Consider the following 5913-nt stretch of genomic DNA (forward strand, 5'->3'; position numbering starts at 1 on the left):
TTCAAAGTTATTCATGAACAGATTAAGACTTTAAAGATTTTTTTTTTCACGAGGAAGTTGAGTAATTCTAATATTATATACTGTCTAATGTAGCCTAAGGTGGTTGTAATGACGTCAGGGGATTTTCCTACCAAGTTTTTCTTTGTATAAAGCTGGAGGGCAATCGATGGCAGAAACCATTTAGTTTATTCCCTGTAGAACAACATCTATTTCTTTTCTATATCTAAATTATTTAATAACTTGTGTGTTAAAACTATCTGTCCCGTAATTTGATTGATTGATAGGTCTGCGAACTGCCTTAAAAGTAATATTTTCTCTGCCGTGGTTACTAAGACTTTTTGAAGACACTCGTGTATCTGGCAGGTTGGTCTGGTCTGTGTTGGGTGTGTATATAAGGCGGAGCACCTCCCATTTCCCTCATTGTGTGCCTGTCGTTCTCATCACTTTAGTGTAAGTAACTACAAATTTGATCATTATTTATAGAATAGTGTTGTTTTGTGGCAAAGGTAGATATGGGAAGATGAATTTTATACGAAGTTACTATTATGCCGAGTTTGTTATCGCATTTTTTTTTATAATATCAAGAAAAGAGTAAAAGAAAAGACGCTTATTTTTTAGTGTCGGGAAAAAGTTTGGATTTTTTGTTAGATCAAAAATTCATATTAATAATATCGGGAAGCCTTATATTTGAACTTAATTCTGTAAGATCAACGTGGATATGAGCACATAAGAGTTTAATCTTTCATAATGTTTTTATATAGTTAGAATAGTGTAATTACTAACCTTGTTGCTTACTGAATTACAGACCTTCGTTGTTGAAGAGCAGTAATATTATAACAGCAATATGCAAGTCATCATATTCATTGGTAATGATACAATAATAATATACTGTATGTCCCCATGTTTACAGACAGGATGATGAAACTCTGGTTAGTGGTGTGTGTGGTGGGTGGGTGGCAAGTGTCCCTGGGGGCGGGGCAACTGCCTTGTCTGGCTGATCCAATTCAACCTGATTGCGTTGCCTTCTGCCCAAATAATTATAATGGTGAATACTTCTGCTGCGACACCAATGGTTAGTGACTTTTGTCTCATTGTCTCTACTCTTAATACATAATTAAATGAAATATTATTGGTTCTATTAGCTGTCTGGCATTTATATATATATATATATATATATATATATATATATATATATATATATATATATATATATATATATATAATGCCAGACAGCTAATAGAACCAATAATATTTCATTTAATTGTTTCTGAAGACGTCTTGAATAAAGACGAAAGCTAAGGTGCTCCGTTGTTTCTTTCCCGTGTGATTTTATCGATATATATATATATATATATATATATATATATATATATATATATATATATATATATATATATATATTGTGATACAAATGTTGTGGTTTGTACTACAGTCAGGGACGGGTGAATGTTGACAGCAACCTTAAGTGTTATAATGTTCGTCCTGGCAGTCAGTACCTATTGCTGTAGCTAATGAGCTAATAACCTAAGAAATAATTGCCGTTTGAATTGTTTAGAAAACAACATTTTATCTCTTATATCAAGGTTGAGTCAGATAATCATATTTTTTTCTCTAAAATAAACCCTCAAATACATATCTATTTGCTGAAGTTTTAGCCCCTGTGCTTGATTGCCTCTTTCGCCTTTGCCTCAAAACCCAAACTTTTCCTTCTAAAAAGCATGCCTTGGTTGAGCCCATCCCGAAGAAGGGTGACCATTCTAATCCCTCTAACTATCGCCCCATTGCCCTAACTTCATCCCTCTCTAAAATTTTCCAAACTATCTTGAACTCCCATTTTCTCCTACTGCACCCATCTTTGGTCATCCTCTCTTAGGGATTATGGGGAAACTTTCGTCGTGGCCCTCGACATCTCCAAAGCATTTGTCAGGGTATGGCACAAATCTTTGCTTTCTAAACTTCCCTCTTGTGGTTTCTCTCCCCCACTTTGTTCTCTAATCTGTAGCTTCCTTGAGAACCGGTCCATGGGAGTTGTTGTCGAGGGATCGATCTCTCGCTCTTTCTCTACCAACAGTGGTGTCCCACAGGGTTCTGTTCTTTTACCTACTCTCTTCCTTCTTTTTATCAATGATTTACTTCACACTACAACTAATTCCGTCCATTCTTACGCTGAAGAGTCTACTCTTCACTCTTCTTCACATTTTCCCCTTCCTCCTAACTCTCAAACTAGATCTGTCAATGCGGATCTGTGCAGCATCTCCGAATGGGGAGATACTAACTTGGTTAAATTCAACAGTAATAAAACTCGGTATTTACCGATTACACTTTCCAAATTAGATGATCTCCCACCAATCATATTTCAGGATGCTATCATTCAGTCAAATTCTAAAATAGATATGCTAGGCCTCACCATTTCCTCTAATATGTCATGGAAGCTACATCCTCAACATTGCTAAAGCTGCCTCCCGAAAGCTGGGAATGCTGTACAGATGCCGTAGCTACTTCACTCCTGAGCAGTTGCTTCAAGAATATAAGGGATTCATTCGTCCTAACTTGGAGTACTGCTCTCATATCTGGGATGGCTCTTCTGTCCAACTGTTGGATAGGGTAGAATCAAAGGCATTTCATCTAATTATCTCTCCTCCTTTAGTTGAGAATCTTTCTTCCCTTTCCCTTCGCCGCAATGTTGCTTCACTCTTTCTGTTTTACAGGTACTTTAACGGGCAATGTTCGTTAGATCTTGTATCCTGTGTACCGCCGGCGAGGCCGTTGACTCGTAACACAGGTCTTGCCCGCGGTGCCCACCATTTCTCTGTGGATGTCGGTCACACTAGAATAACCCGTTATAGTAAATCCTTCTTTCCTCACACAGCCAAACTGTGGAATGCCTTCTTCTGTGTTTCCAAACTCATACAATCTGTCTCACTTTAAAAAGCTGGTTTTCCGGCATCTTCGTGGTGTAGATTAATATAACCTTTTCCTTTTCTATTCATAATTTCTTTCTATTTTTATTTGTTCGCCCCCTAGGCTCCGTTGTGGGTCGATGACCTGTGCCCGGGTGGGCTATTCCCCGTGGATGGGTAGAAAATAGTACTGAGTGATGATAGGTTTACAGTACACGACACATCCTCCCATGGCAGCTACCTTCCTCTTCTTGTCTTCCACAGTCGTGTAGAAAAACATACAAAGTTAAGTATAAAACAATAGTCTGGAAATGGCACACGATATTGACAATACAGATGAACCAACTCACTGAACCACAAAATTAAGCACATCACTGCTTTACTTTTATCCTCTTCGCCACTGATCGGCTCGTTAGCCTCTTGGACCGTCGGTCAAGTCTCTGTTACACACTGTTGGCAAGTACTGGGCATGCACTGGCTCCTGAATATATCTGAACCTGCTCCAGTGCTGGTCAAATTTGGTCTTGAAAGAGCTCACACGCAGTGCCCGTCACAACACTCTCTGGCAGGTAGTTTCCAGAGTTCACAATTCTCACTCAGACAAAGTTTGCCCTCACAGTTTTCTGGACTTGTGGCTTCTTCAATCTGGAGCTATGACCCCTCGGAGGATGGGCGTTCTCTAGCTCCAGGCAGGCCCGGATTATCCATTAGGCACAGTAGGCACAGTGCCTAGGGCCTACGAGATATTGGGGGCCTACGAAAAATAATGCGAGAACTTTTCTTCCCCTTTTTCTACAAGTTATTATTAAATTGATAATGAGGTACTTTTTGTCCATTTATCTATTACTTAATCCTATTAGTATCATTTATGTTACTTGATTATCTTATTCTTTCGACATCACATTTTATAATTAGGTACTAGCTTGTGTTCTTAGTGAATATGCTGTCAAATGGGGCCCCATATCTTGGAGGTGCCTAAGGCCTACGAAAGTCTTAAACCGGCCCTGGCTCCAGGCATGGACACTCGACTGAGTAGTGCCCTCTGAGATGGTTATACACCTCAATTAGATCACCCCTTGCCCTTCTGTAGTATAAGCTAGGCAGTTGCAGGCACTCTAATCTCTCTGGGTAACTGCGGTGCCGTAGCGCAGGCACCAGTCTGGTAGCCCTCCTTTGGACATTTTCAATCAACTGACAGTCTCTAGCATATCTCGGGGATCAGTCGGGATGGCAGTACTCCAGGTGGAGAAGCACCTTCTTATAAGACATACTCGTTTAGTTGCTTGATTCACCTTCTTCTCACAATGGCCCGAGAACTTTAGTTCATTGTCAAGATACACACCTAGGTTCTTTTCGCATTCGGTCTCTAGAAACTGCATTGAGACCGAATGCAAAAAGGACATGGGTGCGTATGTTGACGATGAACTAAAGTTCTCAGGCCATTGTGAGAAGGCGAATCAAATAACTAAATTATAAATAGTTACCCAACTCTTGAATTTCTGAGATTTGTTTGTATTATTAAATGTTTTAAGAGGGAATTTATGTATTGTGTCTTAGAGAAATATATCATGTTGGTGTGAGTGTACATTAACACCTACATCTCGAGAACTAACAGTTTCTTGTCAGACTCGCCAATAGTCGGCGTTCCAACAGCCAGCTCATAAAACACTTGACCCAAATGTTTATCCAGGTGATATTATATCGAATTTAGGTTGACTATTTTATATATAAGTATATTTCCTTCACCAATCCATGTTGTTACAGGCAACAATCCAGGGCAGTGTCCAAAATACAGTTTAACCGCCGACGAGAGGTCCTTGCTGTGTGACCCCACTCAACACAACTACCCCTATCACCTCAACTGTAAGAGTGACACTGACTGTTTCGCGTGGGAGAAGTGCTGCTACCTCCCACAAAACAACCAGCGCATCTGTCGTAGCAGTGTATAGGTACTTTGAAGTCCTGCAATTGTCAATCACTACGTGCCAGCCAACACCACCAAATAACCGCCAGAATAAGATGTCATTACCAGAAGAACTGTTTGCACCATCGGAATTTTAATTATATTTTATTATTAGAATCATTCATTTCGTAACTTCCATAAATGTCTATACAGATGATCATCACAGTTCAAACTAATTCCTGTAACCAACCATCAAAACATTTATATAAGTTTATAATAATAATCGTAAATAACTATGTTCCTCCTCTTATACATTGTACATGACAGAAAGTTGTTTAAAATAAATGTTGATGTTGCTCCTAAAATTATTCTTAATTCAGTATGTACTGTATCCCAGCAAGAGGAATTAAGATAATGACGGTTTTAAGATAAATCCTAAAATAACCGTAATGAAATAATGTTAGAACAACAGGAACAAAATCAAAGATATTTAGTTCTAATTCTCAGTGGTAGGTGTTTAATTCATCTGAAATAAATCGTTTGGCTTCAGCGAAATTAAAATACCTAAGAGCGACAATCCTCCCTAAAGGTTTAAGATAAATTTTATCTCCAGTGGAGATGTGAGAACACACCTGACTCATTTAACTCTATCATAAATAAGGTATCCTATTTAACTAATAACTGAGTACAGAGAGACCAGACAAATATCCTTGTCAGGTATATTCAACGAGACTTTCCCTTGCCAAAGACATTAGATAATTTGAAGCAAGGTGTTTTGAAATGGAGGTTGTTTAACAGTAAACCACTCTTGACAGTGCTTAGTCTGGGGGTGAAAACCAGTCTTGGTATAGTATTAGAATCCTTGGTAGAGGTCAAAGAAAATAAACAAAACAAGTAGTCACCGCGGATTCATCAAGATACATAAAACAGTAACTCACTCAAAAAACTATCTACAAAAAATTCGTGACAATATAACACAGAGAACGATGGAGTTTAATAACCCTACGGTGACAACAGGAGTCCCAGTGTTCATTCCGATATATATCGCCCACCCCCACTAATAAAGGTAAGTCGAAGCAGCAGGGATAGTTTGAGAAGTCTGGTAACAGT

General features: G+C 38.7%; 1 long non-coding RNA gene across 1 annotated transcript; it reads left to right on the top strand.

Moving 5' to 3' along the window:
• Positions 1 to 361: 361 nt before the first annotated feature.
• On the top strand, positions 362 to 5168 carry LOC121859383. The gene is made up of 3 exons (XR_006087634.1): positions 362 to 450; positions 911 to 1072; positions 4665 to 5168. It is a non-coding gene; the product is annotated as an uncharacterized LOC121859383 (long non-coding RNA).
• The last annotated feature ends 745 nt before the right edge of the window (positions 5169 to 5913 follow it).

This window comes from Homarus americanus, unplaced genomic scaffold, assembly GCF_018991925.1.
Source record: "Homarus americanus isolate GMGI-L3 unplaced genomic scaffold, GMGI_Hamer_2.0 scaffold7626, whole genome shotgun sequence".
NCBI classification, from domain to species: Eukaryota; Metazoa; Arthropoda; class Malacostraca; order Decapoda; family Nephropidae; genus Homarus; species Homarus americanus.